This window comes from Triplophysa rosa, linkage group LG22 (genome assembly GCF_024868665.1).
Source record: "Triplophysa rosa linkage group LG22, Trosa_1v2, whole genome shotgun sequence".
Taxonomy (NCBI): domain Eukaryota; kingdom Metazoa; phylum Chordata; class Actinopteri; order Cypriniformes; family Nemacheilidae; genus Triplophysa; species Triplophysa rosa.
In genome coordinates this window covers 7,599,239-7,621,615 of record NC_079911.1, presented here as the reverse complement: position 1 = coordinate 7,621,615, position 22,377 = coordinate 7,599,239, and the positions used below count along the sequence as shown (strand labels likewise).

Here is a 22,377-nt window from a genome sequence, read left to right as displayed (position 1 = left end):
CATACTCCAATTAATAATCTTTAGTAAAACCACAGCAACTAAAAATACCATAGTTTCATTATACTAGCTATAGTTTATGTTTGTAGTTAAATTATGGTAATACAAATGGTAATAAATCCAACAAACACATGGCTTCTGCACTTTACTATTTACAAGAACCTTACTACTTACTGGTAAATTGCTGCTAAAACTGGTAAAGGGAATATACAAAATAAAAGAACACTGCTCATAAATACATATAGGCCTAGGGGGCTAATGAGGATAATTAGGCTAAATGATCATACAGGATTATATCTAAACTAAACATATAAAGCTCTTAAAGGAGTTGCTCACTGCAAAATTTGCCCCCATTGACTTTCCATAGTAGGAATAAAAACGACTATGGAAAGTCAATGGGGGCAAATTTTGAAGTGAACTACTCCTTTAATACAACTGATACTGTGAGCTACTCAGTGTATTCAGAAGGTTGCTTCAGAGGCATAAGGTATATGACAATAAAACAATGCACAACTGACATAAAGGAAATGTACTTTTAAAAGCACGTACTTCTGTACTTTTACTAAGTAAGAATCTGTCTTTACAACTTTTACTTGTAGTGGAGTAATATTTGACTAGTATCTGTACTTTCACTCAAGTAAGGAAGTTGTGTAAGGAACTTCGTCCACCTCTGGTTAAATGTATGCTGTTTATTCATATTTTCTCTTGTTATAGGACTACACTATGAAAAAGCATGTCACAAAGCAAACAAGCGACATGAATAAATACCGCAAAATAAGTAAATAATGACAATTTACTTTTTAAGTGACTTAATTCTTCAATGCTTTAGTAAATAACTATACACTGTTGATATACAGTAGGTCGTCATTTACAGTAGCCTAAAGTACTAAGAAATGAAAAAGGTTTTGTTACTGTTATTCGTTGTAGTTTATTCTTTTCAATATCACGAAAAAGCAGAATGTTAAAATTTGCTTTGATTTTTGTCTACGCATTATGACATTGTTTTTTGTACAGTACATACTGGGGCAGTTGTGGCCTAGTGGTTAGAGAGTTGGACTCGTAACCAGAAGGTCACCGATTTGATTCTCAGGGCCAGCAGTTAGCGACTGATGTGCCCTTGAGCAAGGCACCTAATGCAGAGGTCACATTTCGGCTATGGGTCACCATAAATGACAAATAGGTCTCTTTCACTTTCATTACCCTCCATGATGTTAGACCTCAGCCCTCTGCAAATGTTGGCAAATTGTGATCTGAATCATTTTTGACATTTTAACCAGAATGTTGTGCTGATCTCTCTGTTCATGCTGATATGTTTATTTTATTTAAAAATATAATAATAATAATCAAATTCCAATCTAAATTTGGATGTTGAAATGTTGACTGAACATTTTCACAATGTTTCAGTTCTTACTGTTACTTGTTTCATGATTGACAGCGGTTTTACCAGACAGATGGTTCACCAATTAAGACGTTCCTTTTCCTGAAAACATTATGCATATGGTATATTATAAGTGCTTTAATTAAGAAGTCAATAAGAGGATACAATGACAAGCTTCTGCTAACACCAAAACCCAAATTATAGGAGATGGCGCCTTTGCCTTGTTCTTTTTCTCAATACAGAAGCTCAGTTGAGTATAGAAGACCTCAATTGTGGATGAGGAGTAGAGAGGACTTGCATAAAATACTCTCCCCCTTGGGGGCTTCTTCCTGGGATTACAAAAATCTGTAAGGAACTGCTGTTCCCAGAGATTATTCCCAACCTGTCCTTGTAACCACAACAAATGCTTTTAGAGGAGAAGCTGCCCACTGTTAACAATCCATTCATTTTCATTTACGGTTTCACAGATTTATCTCTCATCCTGCCGAGACCATGACCTTGAACTCACTTAGCCATTACTATAAAGGGGAAAAGTAGTTTTAGGATTGTAGGATTTTTACATTTTTTAAAATGTTGCTTGCTTGGCCATGCACATTGCTGCCATGGTGCAAGAGTGTTATATGTGGTTGCCATGGCATTGATCTGTGATTAATTTCGTTATATCATGTTATTGTGTAGCTGATATAGTGTTTTAGATGGTTGCTAGGCAGTTGCTAATTGGTCCAGGTCAAAAGAAATAACACTCATGTCTGATGGCTCAGGTATATATATATATATATATATAATATATATATATATATATATATATATACAGTATATAAGTCAGCAACATGAGTGGATGTTGGCAATGGAACAACATTGGGCAGAACTTAGGTTTAACTTAACTGTATAAAATATTTTGTTAAAGATTGAGAAAAGTTTATAAATAAATAAATAAAAAAACACTGGGCAGAACTTCTTCCAAATTAGCAGAGATTCAATAATATGGATAAATTAATTAATATAAAGTAGATTATACATGTTTTCTTTCTTTCTTTCTTTCTTTCTTTCTTTCTTTCTTTCTTTCTTTCTTTCTTTCTTTCTTTCTTTCTTTCTTTCTTTCTTTCTTTCTTTCTTTCTTTCTTTCTTTCTTTCTTTCTTTCTTTCTTTCTTTCTTTCTTTCTTTCTTTCTTTCTTTCTTTTTCTTTCTTTCGTTCACAATATCATTTCTAACCACTAGATGGCGTGCCTGTAAAAGACTAAAATTGAGCAACGCTAATAAATCGTTAGTACTACCTGGCATAAGAGAGATTTAGCTTCATTGTTATTTAATATTATAAATATGAATATGAATAATATAAAGTAATATTAACAGTTTGTTTTCTAAATGTTTGCTATGTCACACCATAGGACACATGTACAGCACATTTGTCAACTATTGCTGCCCTGAGTACAATCAAATAGTTAGTAATTTCAATTTACCATTTAAAATGTTGTAGATTTCTTTACATTACTTTGTTTTTACAGCTTATTTTCAATTTAGTTTTTTTTACTAAACTTACTTAACTTATTTTACATCAACTCACTTCCCAAAATGTAAAATGGTAGGTTAAAATGTCTCACAAAGCCAGTGTGATTGGAAGAAATCTGAATCAAGAAATCAGTGGTTGTCAACAGCTGACTTCATAGGGGCCTCAGGATGACTTTATAATTTAAAATGAGACAAAATGAGTATTGAAATACATTTTAAAACCACTAAAAACCCTTTTAAATAAACACTTTTCCAGTTAATGTCAAGCTCTGAAATATTTTATTGGGTAGAAACTTTGAGTTTTTGTGAGTGGGGGGGCTTGAATGTTGTTGAATACAGTGGGGGGCCTTGGAGTCAGAAAGGTTGCATATTCCTGTATTAAATACTGTCTTGAATATATAATTACACTTCTTAATCATCAAATCAATCAAATCAAATCACTTTTATTGTCACATCACCAGCACAAGTGCCTTGGTGAGTGAAATTCTTGAGAGCGTGCTCCAGAAAGTGCAGAAACAGTTTACATATAGACAGTACCATTTACATACTTACAGACGTATACAGATGACAGTGTGCAATATACACATACATATACGCAGTACACACAGTGTACACATTATAAACATCAATACACATTATAGACCATATGTACACATTCTGCATTATGTACACATATATACACACAATAATATGCGAAGGGGCAGCAGATTATACATAAACTGGATACGCGAATGTCATGGATGTGCATTGGATGGTATCCAGTGGTAGCAGAGGCGTTGATGTGTCTTCTTCAGCACTGCATCTGTGTGAGCGGACCATGTAAGATCCTCAGTGATGTGAACGCCGAGGAACTTAAAGCTGTTTACCCGCTCCACAGGTGTCTTGTCGATGGTGATGGGTGTGTGTTCTCTGCTCTGTCTCCTGAAATCCCCATCACATCTTAACACCAAGTCAGTTAACCTTCAGGAATATCAATCAACTCTGTAAGGAAGCATAAGTGATTGTGAACCATTTTTGGTGCAAATAAAAGTGACAACAGGAACACTGGAGAGGCAACAACAAGGGTGGTCTGGGGAGGACCATCCTCAGAGGGTCTCGTAGACCTCCACGTGCTATGAAATATCAGGATGAAATCCTCAGATCTATTGTCAGATCTTATGGGTGTGCAGTGCAGAGCCCTCCATAATGCCCGGCCTCATGTGACCAGAGTCTGTATGCAGTTTCTAGACGATGAAGGCATTGATGCCATTGACTGGCCCTCACGTTCCCCAGACCTAAATCCAGTTGAAAACCTCTGGGATCTCATGTATCCATCAAGGAGCACCATAGACTGTCCAGGAGCTCACTTATGCTCTGATCCAGGTCTGGGAGGAGATCCCCCAGGACACCATGTGCCATCTCATCAGGAGTATGCCCAGACATTGCACATTACTGAGTTATTGTGGTGTAATTCAAACAAGTTGAATGAGCCAGGATTATCCTTTTTTACAGTGATTTTACTGTAATTCCTGCCCTGAATGTGTTTATGATTTTGGCTTTCATTGACCACAATGTTCTCACAACATTATGCAAAGTATATAAGTGAAGAGTTTTAACCTGGATATTTCGTTCATTGAGATCTAGTATAGTGTGATTTAGGTGCTCCCTTAATTGTTTTGAGCAGTGCAAATTGTGTATTAGCCTAAATACACCCACTAACACACAGTAGATCATTTGTGTCTTTGAATAGTCACCATTAAAAGTGGGTATCAATGCAGGAAAGTAATGCTGTGAAAAGTTATCTAGGTCATCAGGGAGTGGGTGCAACTTATATCAAGACAAATTTAAACAAATTTCTTTATAGCTGTCTGACAATAAGACAACTAATAGACCTTGATTGAATCAATTGGCATCATTGGACGTCTAAATAGTCTTGTCTGCATTTTTGAAAATGTTGACAGGATCCGATCACTATTAATTGCTGAAATAGCAGAGAGAGATAGAAAAAAGCGTGTCTAGGTGGTTAACTGTCAGATGATGTAGCCTACTTCCTGTACAGCTGGGTCACATTAATTATCATGCACCCTTGCTGTTACAAACAACTGATAACATCTCTCATGCAACTACATTGCGAGTCACTGCTGTTACTGTAATAGGTGTGAATTTGAGCTGCTGATACCACTCATACGATTTGATGTAAATGTTAGCATTGATGTTTTTTTTTGCCTGAATTTACTTTTTTACTGTTAATAAAGTGAGCCCTCAAAAGGATTTGGACGTTTGCTACACTTAAAAATGTATGAATATCATTGCATTAGATATCAATTTCAAACCAGTTTATGAAGTACACTTTCATGAAAATACCTTTATTATGATTTAAATGATAAAACATATATTGTTGTATAAATTAAATCAAAATTTGTTGTCATGCAGTATTACATGGTTACTTTGTTAGCAAGGTGTAAAATGTATTAGGAATTGACTTCATATGTCCATTAAAATGACAGTAGTTAGTTCTTTGCAAAAATGTTTAGAAAAAGATTAACAAGTAGTTAACAAAATTTATTTGCAAATGGAAATGTTTAAGCATAACTTTAGTGTCAGAAAGCTCAAATGTAAAATAATGAAAAACTTGTGGGGCCACAATACATGTACATGTAAACAAGAACAAACCTTGAGAGGAACCGGAGTCAGATGGGAGAGTCCGCATCTTTATCTAGTATTACAGTTTTGCTTAATAGTACTAGGGGTTATAATCCCACTATTTCAGCACAGTTGAATTGCCCAATAGGAAATTTCCCATGCCTTATATATGTACAATGTACTGAACATATACTGTTTGTACGTATGTTGTATAGGCCACATGCTCATTAAATACATTTAAAGGGATAGTTCACCTTCAAAATGAAAATTCTGTCATTATTTACACACCCTCTTGTCATTTCAAACCTGTATGACTTTCTTTCTTCTACAGATCACAAAAGAAGATATTTTGAAAAATGTTGGTAACAGAAAACCGTTGGTCCCTATTGACTTGCATTGGTTTTGTGTCCGTACAATTAGGGCCAATTTCCCAAATTCCGTTTTATCATTTCCCAATTTCAGTTTTTTCTGTTTTAATTGTTCTGGATTCTGTGTTTTCATTATTTTTTACGATACAATAGTAATATTTATAAATTAAATTCCATTTTAATGCCTGGATTCCGTGATTCCGTCCGCGTTTTCCGCATCGCGGAAATCATATGGCCCTAGAAGTTATTTGGGACCAAAAGTTTTTGGTTCCCAACTTTTTTCAAAATATCTTTTGTGTTTTGCAGAATTTTGTTTTTGTCAATTTAAAATGACAACAGGATGAGTAAATGATGACAGAATTTTCATATTGTAGCTGAATTCCTTTAAAGAGTCAATAAGAATAAAGATTAGCTGAATAATTTAATTAACGGCAGTAATGTTAAAATACTGAAAAATATTGGTTACTTAAGAAAAAAACATTTGTTAAGATATTAAACAAGGACAATTAGCCGATGAACTCATAGTTGGTTCTCTTAATATAAACCAAGTTCCTTTAAAGCATCCTTTAAGCCCTAATACTGTTCTTAACTGAAGAGATACATTTACTTTAAGTGGAAAGTTTCTCTCCGTGTCAAATGGGCACCCTGGATACCAGTCAGGGTATTGTGATATCACTGTGCAGGAAGTGGAAAGTCTACATCCCCTGGGTGAGAAATGCCACTCAACACCAGACACACTGAGGGTTTGAGACTAGCGCAAAACACAAACATGCCACATGGCAACTCCTAAATGAATATACTAAAGCCAAGGTCAAATCAGGTGATCACCAAATGCAGTACTGTATCTGTCTTTCTTTCGATTACGAGGCTGTGTGTAAAAAACACAGCTGACATTTCGAAACAACCATCATGCGACATGCCATGGCTGATGTCTATCTTTGCTACTGATTGGAGAGAGAGAGGAAGATACAGTATTGAGCATTAAAAGGAGTTTTAATGTATATTATATTGAATTAAGTCAAATCACTTTTGGATCTTTTATGTTGCATAGTCATGAGGAACCCAATGGCAAATTCCACGAAAAGCGTATAGCGTTAGTTCTGGCAGGTCACGTGAGTCAAGCCCGCATCAGCTGATCCTCATCTTCCTATAGAATATGACGCAATCACATCTTCCGTTTACATTTTATTCAGCTAACAGCAGCTTATTGCATTGCTCAGCAGCAAATTACCCTCCTCCATCCCCAGCTCCACTTCACATTTTCAATTGGGACTCAACTGTTATTCCTTTTCATAGTCTCAAATACTTTACATTATGTGTTACACTTAAATGTCAGTAAGAACTAATGACATCTGCTTGTTCTGATCTGTTTACCCTAAGCGCTCCCTGCTATTATTCATGCTGGCTGCATGGATGGGCAGGGAGTTTTTGCCCAGAACAGAACCATACCGCCAATCTAAAACGTATGTTAATTGTCAATCTTTTTTGATGGAAGTGAACCTGACAGAAATTCATTAATAGTTTCACATCATACGTTGGCATTGCGGGTCCCTGGGTTCATGAGGTCTGGGTGTTGGTAAACTGCCATCAGGAGCTCCTCTGCCGGGACTCCAGGGTTCTGTGGAATCCGGGTGAGCTGACACCGAATCCTCCGTTGATAGAAGAGCCTGATCAAAGCCGCCCTGTTTCGCCTGAGCGATTTTCACAGGATTACGGATTAGAGAGACAGGAAGCAGCGAGAGAGGCACGCAGACAGACAGAAAGGGAGAGTGGGAAGATGGAGAACGAGAGAGAGACAAAGAGAACCATAATGATGTGCAATTAAAGTCGAAGGCTGAAGTGGGTAATTTTTGGGATGTTAAGATACTTTCTCCTTGCATGATATGGAGAGTTTAAGTTGTTCTGTTTGTTCGAGCAGACTGACTTGGTAGACACTTATGCAAAATCATATTTTAAACAGTTTGTGTGTTCCTTTGTAATCAAACACGTAACTTTGGCATAGCCAGTACATGTTTTTTGTTGCTTTGCAGAAACACTGTAGCTTAACTGTGAATTCTGCAAATTCATAGCGGATGGTGCAATGACAGGAAGTCTTGGACTCCACAATAAGCATTTTTTTGTTGTTAGAGACCATTACTCAATACAGCATCTGTTCTTGGCCGGAACAACTGTACAATCGCTCCACGAACACTGAATGGAGAGACGTGCAGGAAAGAACACAACACATTTGTTAATGTTGGTCTTTGCATTGCATTATCTTGATAAGACGCACACAAGCCTGAGGTCGCGTCTTGCATCTGCGAAATCGATTTCCCCTGAAACCCATGCAGCGCGGCCTGACATCTGTCATGCACACAGCAGAACCACAGGTTCATTAGGGTTGCGTGGTTATAATGTGTAAAAAAAACATGAAAACCCTGGTATAGCGAACACAAGTGTCTTCAGTGGCACCAAATGACTAAAATACTGAACGAATCGGCACTGAACCTTCATTCACTTTAATTCTGAAAAGGATCACAGCATGCATGAGCAGATTATGCATGCGATTTTGCTTTATTTGTGACTGAAGAAAACACAAATACAAGAAATGGTGTTTCACATGAATATGTATGCCTTGTGAGATTAAATGTAGAGCTGTAATCATGTTGCTTCTTTATTTACAGTTGATGCACATAAATGATTCACGCTGTTTCATGGGGATGCGAGGTGTTGGTCATCAAACATTTTTCATGTGCCAGACTCTTTCCTGCATGGACAGACTGTACATGCATCACTCCCACAGGAGAGCTGTTTATAGCCATAAAATCTCACCCGGAATGCAAGAAAACAAGCCTAAACTGTACCTGGCTTGCAATGAAACCTTTACTAATATACGTAATTGTAATAACGTTCGTATAAAAGGAAGGAAGGAGGCGGGAACCGCCGAACATTCAAACCAACTTTAATCAAATAAATAAACAATAACACGGAAGTAAAAACACAAACATAAACAAAACTTAACGTATGTCCGGGCCCGGTCCTCTCTCACCGTTTCCTCCTGTCGCTCGGCCTTTTATGCTTCCGATCTCCTCTGTGGGTGATACGAGGCCGGTGTGACGCACAGCTGATCCTAGTTATTGCTCGCGCCACCGGCCTCTCTTCCTCCTCCCACGGCTCTCGTCCTGCCTCCCTCGTCACATGCCCCCATCGCCCCTCACAGGCAGGGGGGTACCCACAAGCCTGTGCTTACTCCCCCCCCGGGGGGCCAGTCTCTCCGGCCCCAGAGCCTGGGGGTATGGACAGACGAGACGAGAGAACGGAGATGGAAGCACCAGGAGCGACAGGGGCGAGAGAGGGGAGAGAGGAAACAGAAAAAATGTTCCCTGACACGCTGTCACTCGGTCCTCAGCCAGCCGAGAGGCTCTTCCTCGCGGTGCCATGTGGTGGTACTGGACGCTCCCTCGCTCCTCCTCCGCCCCCTGGTGGCCGGCGATGGCTCCTGCGGCTGAGGGCAGCCGGCAGGAATTCCCCCGCTTCCTTCTCCTCCCCTGCACGGCAGATGGCAGCAGGCTCTGGCCCACGGCAAGCGGGGCTAACTCCTCCGCTCCCTCCTGGACGGCAGCCACCCCACCTCAGACCCAGGGGCACGGCAGCGAGGTCCTCGTGTCCTGGCGGCCGGCGGTGGCTCCTCCGGCTGAGGGCAGCCGGCAGGTAGTCCCCCGCTTCCTGCTCCTCCCGTGCAGGGCGGACGGCAGCAGGCTCTGGCCCACGGCAAGCGGGGCTGACTCCTCCGCTCCCTCCCGGATGGCAGCCACCCCACCTCAGACACAGGGGCACGGCAGCGAGGTCCTCGTGTCCTGGCGGCCGGCGGTGGCTCCTCCGACTGAGGGCAGCCGGCAGCAGGTCCCCCGCTTCCTGCTCCTCCCCTATCTGGTGGACGGCAGCAGGCTCCGGCCCACGGCAAGTGGGGCTCACCTCTCGGCTCCCTCTCGGATGGCAGCCACCCCACCTCAGACCCAGGACACGGAGCGAGGGCTTCGTCCCGTCCGGGCACACGTGCCAGCACCACCGCCTCGGGCAGCCGCTCGCGGACTTCTCTCGTCCGCGCTGTCCGACCTCTTCGGCACTGCGATCCCCCCTCAGCGGCGAGGACTCTTCGACAGCATGTCCCTCCTTCCTCCCGGGTTTCGGCACCACTGTAATAACGTTCGTATAAAAGAAAGGAAGGAGGCGGGAACCGGCGAACATTCAAACCAACTTTAATCAAATAAATAAACAATAACACAGAAGTAAAAAGGCCGGCAGCCACCTCACGGTCGACTGCTGGTGTTGTGCCGAGAAATGCACCCCTGCCAGATTATGCACCCTCCCTCCCCACAATGGTTAGGGTGAGGATTAGGTGTTAGGGGAGGGGTTAGGATTATGATTAAGTGTGGGGAGGGGTTAGAATTAGCCAATCGGACAGCGTGTTATAGAAGGAGGTGCATAATCTGGCAGGGGTGCATTTCTCGGCACAACACCGGCCACACAAACATAAACAAAACTTAACGTATGTCCGGGCCCAGTCCTCTCTCGCTGTTTCCTCCTGTCGCTCGGCCTTTTATGCTTATCTCCTCCGTGGGAGATACGAGGCCGGTGTGACGCCCATCTGATCCTCGTTATCGCTCGCGCCACCGGCCTCTCTTCTTGCTCCCACGACTCTTGTCCCACCTCCCTCGTCACAGTAATATAAAGGAATAGTTCACCCAAAAATAAAAATGTTGTCATCATTTATTCAACCTTGTGACATTCAAAACCTGCATACACAAAAGAAGATAATTTTGAGAAATGTTTTTGTGGTTTTGTGTCCATACAATGAAGGTCAATGGGGTCCAATGTTATTTGGTTACCAACATTCTTCAAAATATCTTCCTTTGTGTTCTGCAGGAGAGAGTCATACAGGTTTGGAATGACAGGAGAATAAATAATGATAAAAGAATTGTAATTTTTGGGTGAACTAACACTTTAAGACCTATTTGAATCGGAGTACGTTTTGGTATTAAAATAATAAATAAGCATTTACAGACATTTTCTCGCTTTGTCTGCCATTTTAAGAGTGTGCATGTAAGGCCTTAACATGCTGCCTAGGTAGGTCACTTTCTAGGTTTGATAAACAGCCAGAGAAAGATGTCTCGATTATACATCTGCTATATACTCCGTGCACTCTGCATTATAGTTTCCGAAGCCTTGGCTTTGTGTATTACAAATATACAGCCGCAAAAATTAGGAGACCTTTTCAAAATGAGTTTTTCTGGTTTTAAATTGTACTATTTATAGGTAGGCTATGGGCCCTATTTTCACGATCTAAGCGCATGGTTTAAAGCGGACGGCGCAGGTGCAATCAGGGCGTGTCCGAATCCACTTTTGCTAATTTAACGACGGGAAAACGGTCGGCGCGCCCGAGTGCATGGTCTAAACGGTTAGTCCCGATTCTCTTAATGAGTAATGGGTGTTTTTGGGCGTAACGTGCAGTAAACCAATCAGAGTCTCTTCTCTCATTCCCTTTAAGAGCCAGTTGCGCTCGCGCCATGGCGGATTCGCTACTTATGGCGGAATTTGCAAGAATTTGGTTGGTTGACTTTATGTCACCCCTAAAGTTTGATTTTGTTGAAATTCAACAGACACTGGACTGGAGTGGCCCAAATACATGTAGAAATGCTGATTAAATGAAAAATTAATCTTAATTTTCTCTAAGCTGTATTTTAAATGAGAAATAAATAAGTATTTAAATCTTGCAAAACCCTTTAAATAATACACTCTAAAAAATGGTGCTATATGGCACTAAAAGTGATTCTTGGCTCGTAATCATAGGGAAACCACTTTAAGTGCTGTATAGAACCATATCTTGGTGCTTCAGTGGTTCTTCAGAAGTTCTTTAGTGGTTCTTTGGGATGACTGAGGTGCTATATAAAACTGCTAAAGAACCATACAGGACCACTTCCGTATAAATAACCTGATAGGCCCGATTCACATTCACATAAAAAGCGAGCTGCACTGCGTTCTCCTTTGTTTCCAAAGCGCCTGGACTTTGCGCTCTCCTGGCGTCTGTCGTCGCTAAGCAACCATGGGCCACGATAGCCGTTGAGACGAGGAGGTATAAACAAAGGATATTTGGATTATATGCACTGAAAATACCTTGCAATAACTCTGCTACTAGATTTAGTTATGCTGTGATCATCTGTGTCTCCATCTTCATTGAGCTTGTCTATATTGGCTGGTTGGTTGCTTCACATGACCTGCGGTGCACTTGCGGCTTTCTGAAAAGTTGTGCTTCTCGATGCGGCGCCGGAAAAAAAAAGAGCGCGTCGCATCGCATGCGCGTCGCGACCGCGTCGCCCCCTATTTCGCGAAATGTGAAAATGTGAATCGGGCCTTAAGCTCCTTTGGTTCTTCAGCACCAAGCACCATGATATGGTTCTATACAGCACTTAAAATGTTTTAACTTAAGCTTAGCAAACCAAAGTTATGATACAGTTGAAGTCATGTTTAATTATTGATCGGAAATTTGCTGTTTAATTTAGATTTTTGCCAGCGATTTTAGAAATGTATGCCTTCCCCCATTCAAGTAGATTGGACTGTGGACTTGCTATGACGTACATAGCTTCCCAGAGGTGTTGATAACATGGCCGCCGAGTGGCACGACTTCCGTAAAAGGACTTTCGTGCTATATACAGTAGCACCATTTTTGTGTGCTAGTGTTAGAAAATGACAGATTAATACATCTCAGCAAGACTTACATGTTTATTTTGCTTAATTTCCATTAAGTTTTTTTTTATTTTGTATGAACCGTAATATTTCAGATTGATTATTTTCTCATTAACAAAGCATTATTGGATGACAGTATCTTGGCAGAATCACGATGCTGTCGGAAAGGTCCACGTTTTCCATGTTGCTGTAAGGTAACAGGTCACCGTAGCGAAATCCGATAGGATCAAGTGTCTGAGTTTGTTCATTAATCATCCAAACTGCTGCACACACGTGGCCCAACACCCATTACGGTCACCTACCTGTCTGTCTGGTGATTTCCACAAGAAAAGTTTGCGCTTAGGGTAAATGTTAAAAAAGAACTATGTTTTCTCCCCGAAGATATTTCGCATTTCACCGCGTAGCAAAGTTCAAGTTTGAAGAACTCTGACCTGCGAATTCGCGTCACGTGAGTGCGTGAGACCAATAGAAGATCAAAACGTCAAAGCGTGACCTCTCGGTAAAGAAATGTAAAAGATGCATCACTCACGTCCATTTTCGCAGCACCGCCCGAACGAATTTCGCATGCTCAAAGTGAAGTCTGACCGCGGCATAAGACATTTTCTGTTTTTATTTTCTTCTATTTCAGGTGCACTGCAGGGCTGTTCAAATCCACACCTGGGCCATAATCCAGCAGAGTGTATTTCCAACTTGGCTGCCTCTCATTTTGAAGTAATCCTGCAGAGACTAGCTTGTGTTTTTGGTAAGGATTGGAGTTACATTTACCAATTCTCTATAGCTCCGGTTTTACACGTGTGTATACAAGTGTATATGTTTGTTTGTGTCAGGTGTTGATTGGGATGCACGGCGCAGATGCACGGGACGTGGTCCTCATCTGTCTGGGGTGAGGCAGAATCTTTTCCTTCAGTCAACGGGAGATGGGAGGGGGGGCATGCTCCAATCACCCACCAGCCATTGCTGGATATTTTATTTGTCAGCACATCTATCCATACAAGCAGGGAACCAATAGATGCGGAGAAAGCGGCCTTTCTGTCACAGAGACAGTTGGCACAGCAGCAACATATTACAGCATTATCCAACCCCCTCCCGGTCCCTTGGTCATTCGGTCCCTCCTTTGCCTCCTTCTGTTTTCTCTCTCTCTCTCTGGTTTTCCTGCGAGCTCTTTAAGCCATCAATGAAATCGCAACCAAGCCGGAGGAGCGTGAACAGCAGAACATCTGTTTACACGGTCTTATCAGATAACCCTTCACGTTCTCCATTCACGTCTGATTTTCTTTGCTTTATTGCGGCCAATCTGCGTTTCCCCGTAGCGTGTTTATCTTTTCTGCTCTCTCTTTTTTTCTTCTGGATCGAAGCCTAGCTGTTTTCCCCTCTCTTCTTCTGTACCCACTGGCTCCTCCCTCCGTAGCTCTCATGCTCCCTCACTCACGGACAGACACACTTGAACACAAGCGCACATACATACGCACACACACACACACGCACGCCCTCCTCCCCCATCGCTGCAGTGTCTCTTAACTGCCTCGGAGCTACAAGAGGGGAAATAGCACACCGACCATTATAAGAGCAGGCGAGAGCAATACAAACGAAAGGGTGCGTGTGAATGGGTGCATGTGGAGATCCGGCCAGATCCGAGGATGTCGGTGGTACAGGACTAAGGGGAAGGACTGTGCGCTCCCTCTTTGCCATTCAGGCGAATGTTTGTCTGCAGTGGCGCTGGTGAATGGACGCCAAAGAGTGACACGGTAAGGGAGCGTTTTCTTTTCTAACCGTAATATTTTATTTGTGTCACACTACAGCTAAACACTCTGTTGGTGCCCTTGGGTTTGTTTTTGGTTCGGGAAGGTGAACGTGAGCGCAGTTCAGCATCCCGACAAGCAGAATGGTATTTTCCTCCATCTCCGTGAGGTGATGCTTAGGGATGATGCTCTCTGGAGTCCTGGATTGGGTAGATGACTGTATGATTGAGGACGTCTTGCGTTTCTTGGCCATGTACATATGAGAATATCACGGACTCTCGTGTGTAGTAGAGTATGTTGCTAGGTGAAGCGTTTTCATGCCATGCTCCTCTGGTTTGTGAATACAGAAAGAGCTGAATGAGGCGCACACCCCACGGAGACACACATCCGCCGGTTCCTCGGGGCGGTGTAGCGAACGGCCCACATTGTCATTCTACATTTGGCCATACTCCTGTTGATCTACGTGAAACAACGACTCCGCTCTTCATCGATCAACACGCGAGTTTGTGTAAGAGGCGTGCGCGCATGGGATTGTGGTTCCCCCGTGGTCAGCCCCCACCCCATTTGTGTCATATGAAGCATTTTTGCTCCAACAACAATTCCTGGGATTGTTGAAAGGGCAGCAAAGGGTGGTGACAGCATGCATGTGTGTGCATGCACGGGGAGGGATGAGGTGGCTGGGGTGGGGGGACATAATGGTAGAGGGAGGGTGGAGGTTGATGCGGTACGAAGACGAAAGGAGGAGAGAAATTTGAAAGGAATTTTGTAAGAAGGTTGCTGAAGATCCAGACGCAACAAGGGAGAGGGTGTACGGGAGGCCTGTGCATCCATAGGAAAGAAAATATCAAATGACGACTTAAGCGATCTCTCTTAGATAGCATGAAATGAAATGTTTTACTCACCCTGATGCCATTTTAAAATACGTGGGAGTTTCTACAGAGAATCACATTTAGAAATGTTAGGCAGAATGGTAGTGACCACCTCAGTCACTATTCACTTTTAATGGATGTTGGGAAAGTGTTAACTATTGGTGTCAAATTTAATTATTGTCTTCTGTTCTGCGGAAGAACGGCAGTCATTCGAAAACATCATTAGTGTCAGTAAGGAAAGGATTTTTATTTCGGGGTGAACCGTCCCTTTAAATCGCCTGCTTCGCATGTTTTTCTCAGATCACTTGAGAAATAGACCTCAGATGTGTAAATCTCTTGAGTTTTTGAAGAGATCTTAAACATGTCAAACTGTGCTTGGGTTTGCAATGATAGTAAGCTCGGCAATAAGGAATCTGAGATTTCTATATTAACTAAAATATCGAACTAATAAAATAAAATTAGAGGTGTCACAACATACCGGTAGCGGCAATTATTGTGATAATAAAAACCACAATTACCAATGGCGAGTTAATTCTACAAACAGTAAAATACCGTAGTTTGGTATCGTAATATTGTTTGATATCGTAATATCTTAAGGGCCACAATGGTTACAAGCTAACACTTTGGCTCCCCACATTCTTATTTTGAGAGTGATTCATTGTCAAACCTCCCCCCAAAATAAGTGAAATTAAAGATGAATTTGACTGATAGCATCATTTATTCCTATTTAAACAAAAACGTTTAAATAGATATCAGAATATTATTGCTGTCGTAATTCTTTAGCCACGATAGCCGTTTAGTGAAATCTGATATCGTGACAGGTGGGGGTTCTTTGAGCAAAATTGAAAGAATGAAAATGTATTGTTTACTATTTTACTGCGTACTGCTTCAAAATATTTTATTGTGATATCATATTATTTGAGTTATTCAACAGCGATTTGTATAGCTCATGTAGGCCAGCTGTATGTCAACAACTGTGTCATATGTGTCTATTTGAAGAAACATTTAAAACAACGTTTTATTTAAATATTTAAATCAACTATTATAACTAAGAACTTTATCAGAACAACACCCGACGTGGCGCGATGCGACATGACACAACAAAAGACAATATAATGCATTAGAACCCATTATAATTTAAAATGTTGTCGACACTGGATGAGGCGCGACGTGACAATCCCATTAGAACAAGCCCTGTGTCGCTTCGTGCCGGTCTCGTTTGGTGTAAACACGTTGCAAGTCTTCTGAGCTGTTAAAGAGAAACCATTTCACAATAAACATTTTCCTCTAGGGATTTCTGCTGAGTACTTATACAGTAAAGATGCTTTGGTATTCACAAAGACAGAAAAACAGAATATACGATAGTGCCAACACTCCCCCCACAACCCACAAACTGACCAAACTGCAGGATGGTTGTGCAACATCAGCTAAGTACCAGTTAATATTTGTACATCCTGTGCTGTCGTCTTATATGATGCCTGTTATGGGAGGCTTACCGGGTTTTTTATTTTGGTTTTCATTTGTTCTTGTAAATGGTGTGTGGATGATCGTGAGCGTCAAAACGCGAGCATCAATATCAGTGATTCAAGCGTCAACTGTTGCTAAAACAACGACAAGATGAAAGCTTGGTGAATGATGGTAAAAAAAACTGTCACAGTAGGGTCGATTGTAACCTGCAATAACAGGACTTTGATTTGAGTAGAGCGTTTATGCGAGAGCGTGCCGTAAACACAACTGTCAAAGCACTGAACTTTTGATTGTTATGCATTTAGGTCATGTTTATAGACAGAAGAATACCTGAGCCTGCCGATGTGATGGCAAAGCTTGTATATGCGCAGATTTCATTTCAGTTCAGAATAGGGATGTCACAATATTATCGCAATAGCAAAATTGTCTCAATATTATCATGGTCACATGACTGTATGAAACAATAGGTCGTCCGGGCCTTTAACATAGAGAATGTTCGAAAAAATAATAGATGTTATCTTTGGCAAGGTCCATCTGGTACAATTATTTTATTTTATAAAAGGGATTTTTAGGTCACCCATCTCATACTATAACTCATACCTCTAAGCAACAGTTATGATTAGAGGATAAAGCAAAGAGGATGCTTATGGCACGTTTCCAAGTCATCATTTGTCATTTTAAATGTTGCAATAAATACCGTACCGTGGACTTTATATTGAGGTATTGTTGTACAGTGAGATTTTAATATGGTTACATCCCGACTTCAGAAGTTATCGTTATAATACTAAATAAAATAATTCTGAGAATATGCTAAACATTTCTGCATGTTGTTATGCGGAGACAAACATTTTAGTCACAGTTCAACAATGATAGGGACATTCATCAGCGGTGAATACTTGAATGACTATGTTTTTGGCCCAACACAAGTGGTTTGGCAAAACACCTCATCGGTGACCTTAAATACACTAATAGCCAGCTGTTTGTCAATGCTGTGGACAAATCACACCATTGAGGATACAGTTACTCAATACAACATAATGAATTTCTGCTTGAGGGTTCCTGGCTATTTTGCAGTGACTCGTACAATACAGTTTTTAAGGTTTATGCATCAGTCACATCTCTTTAGATTACTAATAAGAAAAAGGTTACCTCTTCAAGAACCTGTAATGGTGCATTCACACGGGGCTTCAGCGTTAACGCTTCTCATTTACTTTGAATGGGTGACGTCATGCGTTGCCGCACTACATTGTGGATCCTTTGGCATTGAGTGACTGACGTTGCTCTCGTCAAAAGTTGAAAATTTCTCAACTTTTCAAGCGCTAACGCAGACGTCAGCCAATCAGAATGCCTTATGCAAATTATCTAGTGCAGGCGCTGGCAAAAAGACCGGAGAACAATGTGATTGGCTGTTGTCACTATGACGATTGTGGCAGGGACACACAGTGCGTCAAACGTTGATGCACCGTGTGAATGCAGGGTAGGTCAGTCATTTTTGTGACTTTTCCAATTTCCTGTTATTTGTCAAATTTAAAGGGATAGTGCACCCAAAAAATGTAAAAAGTGTATGATTTTCTTTTTTCTGTTGAACATAAAAGAAATGCTAGCAGGAATGTCTGTCACCATTCACTTTTCACAAAAAAGAGCGTTGTTACTGTGATAGTTCACCCAAAAATAAACAATTCTGTCATTTACTTACCCACTTGTCATTTCCAACATGTATGAGGTACTTTCTTCTGCAGAACACAAAAGAAGATATTTTGAACAACGAACAATGACCTATTCACTTCTTTTGAATGGAGACACAACCAATGCAAGTCAATGGGTACTGCTGTTGTTCGGTTACCAACATTCTTCAAAATATCTTCTTTTGTGTTCTGGAGAAGAATACATGATTTGTGATCAGAATCAGAATCAGAAGAGCTTTATTGCCAAGTGTGCTTGCACACACAAGGAATTTTCTTTGGTGTTGGAAGCTTCTAGTACATTCTAGTAGACATTCAACACAATGGGGTTGTTTACTGATTTACTGTTTTCCACAAAATCATGCTACATAATGTGAAGAACATTCTATGAAAATATTACCTTGATATCTTGAATATTGACTGAGAAAGGAATGTCAAAGACTGAAATTATAGGGAAATTAATGATTGAAAATCATACTTTGATGCTAATCTCATAATTAGATTATAGACTGGATTTCAAAGATAGGGTCACATTTTGGTTGAACTATCCCTTTAAATAGAGTAAAACATCATACATAGGCTTATCTGATCATCTTTTTGTGCATTTATTTTCAGTGTGTATGTTTGTGTAAGGTGATGTGTTACTTATAACTACATATACTCTTAAAAGACAAGGGTTATTCAGTGGCATATATTCATGGTGGTGCGGTCTGTTTGACCAAATAGCGGATACATGGAGTGTTTCATATCAAAGATTTTTACAAAGCATTTCATGTCTAGCGATCGCAAACTACACTTGACCTAGAATTATATATAATAGATATATCAGATATTCTAATAATAAAAACAGGTTTATTTTTTTACCCCCACTTTTAAAACATTTACATGAAGAAACTAGGATATCTGATGGATCATCAAAATCCTTCATGTGGCGAGCAGTAATTTTGTTTTAGCAACAGTTTGAACAGTTTAAGTGATATCATATTGAAAAAATGCAGCATGTGTATTGTGCAAGACTTGACACAGATTGGCTGAAATTGGAGTACTGGGTGAAGTGAACTGAAAGGGCTTTTTCTAAGTGAGCACATGGAAAATCCGACACACTGACAAGTTTGGGGTCGAGAGGTGACCAGGCCCTTGTTTTATAGAAACATGTGTTTTATAGAAACATTTTTGGAAACAGTATAATCTTGGACTTTTTTCCTGTGATTGTATGTGCTGATAAAATGGGGGATAAAGTGTTTATTTTGGTATGTTCTTATTTTTGTGAGGAAAGAGTCACATACAGGTTTTGAACCACATGAGGGTAAATAAATGATGACAGAATTTTTATTTTTGGGTGAACTAGCTCTTTAGTATGATTTGTTGTCAACGTTTCAAAAAGTGACAACAGTGGCGTTTCATGCTTTATACTTCATGAAAAATTATTGTATTTAATTCCATATTTAATTCCATAATGATTGTACATGCAGAGTTCATGACTTCATGTATACATAAAATGTTAGGAATATTTTGGAATAGTATTTATATATGGCTATATATATGTGACCCTGGACAACAAAACCAGTCTTATGTGTCAATTTTTCAAAATTTTTAAATAAATAAGCTTTCCTTTGATATATGGTTTGTTAGGAGATATAGGTTTGACTGAGATATAGCTATTTAAAACTCTGGAATTTGAGGGTGCAAAAAGAAAATAGCCTTTAAAGTTGTCCAAATGAAGTCCTTAGCATAGCATACAGTATTACTCACAAGTATTGATATATTTATGGTAGGCAATTTTCGAAATATCTTCATGGAACATGATCTTTTATTAATATCCTAATTATGTTTGGCATAAAAGAAATATTGACAATTTTGACCCATACAATGTTTTGTTGGCCTTTTCCGTAAATAATCCTGTGCTACTTATGGCTAGTTTTGCGATCCAGGGTCACATATATAAAAGAATAAAAAAATGAGTAATAAAATATATTTAAATTAATTTAGATTTAAAATGCACTGCAAAGGTTTTAAGTAAAATCAAATATTAAATGTGAAATTAAAATGTTTATTTATTACTTGTAAATCCAGTACATGGAGGCCGCATAGTCTGAAAAGTCTGAGAATGTTTTGAAAATTTAAGAAATCTAGCTTAAACCAACAAAGATTTAACACTTCAAAGACATTTAACAAAAAAATCTAATAAAAAAGTTAAGACGTTTAAAATTCTGCTCTATTTCCTGATCACTGCTCAAATAAGCATATGTAAGACAGTGACTCTTGTAACTTATTGCAATCAAATTGATGTGACTCCTAAGCAGTGTTGGGTAAGTTACTCTCAAAAAGTAATTCATTACTAGTTACTAATTACATATTCAATAGTGTAATTAGATTACTGTACAAATTACTCTCTCCAAAAAGTATTTAGTTACTTATTACTAATTACTTTCTATATCCTATATCAACCTTGATTAGTTAAGTGATTCAAGGATAGGCATGAAAGGGCTCTTTTAATTCATTCAAATAAATAATATTAACCTACATAAAGTACTCTTATGAACTGACAAAAGTATTACAAATGTGAGAATTACACATTAAAGCGCAGATTTTAAAGTTAGACTTTTAATTTTGATGTCAATTCCACTATTGCACACACATATATTACACAAAGTATTTAGTTTAATTACATCAAAAGTAACTGTAATTAAATTACAGAAAGAATAAGAGTAATCCCTTACTTTACTTTTTCAAGGGAAAAGTAATTAAATTACAGTAACTAATTACTTAGTAACTAGTTACACCCAACACTGCTTATAAGTCTATGGATATGATCAACTGTATGGATAATAATAGACTTATAAGTCTAAGTCCGTATTATTCAGAGAAACAGCATGTGTAATCAGCAGATTCATTTAGTTAAAATCAAGAATTGAAATACCCAGATATCCACACGCTTCTTTCCAAATAGTGCACCCACTAAAGGTGTTAAAGGTGAATGAGTTGAATGAGGCATTGGATCCAGTCATTGGCCAAGCATCGGTGCTTGTGACGTTTGGTTCTCAGTCAAAAAGGGCGCTTGGCAGAAAGGGGAAGGGACGACCTGTTATCTAGGTCAGCAGGTACGGCAGAGCGACCCAGAAGTGTGTATCTATCCACCAGGGATGTGGTTTATCTCAAAAAATAACCCATCATAATGGTCACGTAATCACGTAATGCATTGTAATGACATGTTTGGTTATAAAAATCCAGCATATCAAATTGCTCATTTTGATTCAGCCCAGGTTATCACATTTGAGTAATCACATTTTCTGCCTACATGGACCGCGTCCAACTTCAATGATGATATAAAGCAGATTTAGGTGTATCAGACGGAGTTTGATGAACAGAGAGGGGTATTTCATACAGATTACACAGTTGGGGATTATGGCATTTTTTCCAGCATGATTTGAAGTCAAGTATTGCTATCACACCAATTCGTACAACACCCAATAAGAAACAAATTTCAAAGCAGATCTTTTTAATAATGTAATTTCTTTTATACATCATATGAGATTTTATAATACATGTTTGTACATCAGTGAGATTGCAGAGAGATTAAATTGAGACTTTGAGGCAGATTTGATCATTAAATCAGAACTGCGATGCCCATTAAATCTCCCAACTATAAACGTCTGACCAATATACTGTAGTTTGCTAGGAGAAGCGTTCCCCAGTATGTGTGTGTGTGTGTGTGTGTGAGAGAGAGAGCAGGCACAGATGAAGTCAGAGGTTCTCTTTCAGTTCTCATTACCCACAGAAAGTCATTGTATGCTGCTGCACGACCGTAACACTGGTCATATGACTAAAGGGAGGTGGTGGGGTGCCTCAGTCATATGACCGCTATTATGGCCATGCAGAAGAATACAAAGATGCTCCACAGACATTAGAATGCATAGAATTCGGTTGTGTCTGACTTTACTAACATTGTCCAATAGAGAACTAAAATATATGTTTTGACAGCTATTAAAAATTAGCTACTTGTTAGTGTCTTGTTATGTAAC

The 22,377-nt window shown here is 39.7% G+C and overlaps 1 protein-coding gene across 1 annotated transcript in view; it reads left to right on the top strand.

Annotated features, from left to right (window-relative positions):
• Positions 1 to 14,094: 14,094 nt before the first annotated feature.
• Positions 14,095 to 22,377, top strand: part of gnaz (guanine nucleotide binding protein (G protein), alpha z polypeptide) — a 43,942-nt gene continuing 35,659 nt past the window's right edge. The window contains exon 1 of the mRNA XM_057320582.1: positions 14,095 to 14,343. The gene's annotated coding sequence lies outside the window, so the exon portion shown is untranslated. The remainder of the gene's footprint in view (positions 14,344 to 22,377) is intronic.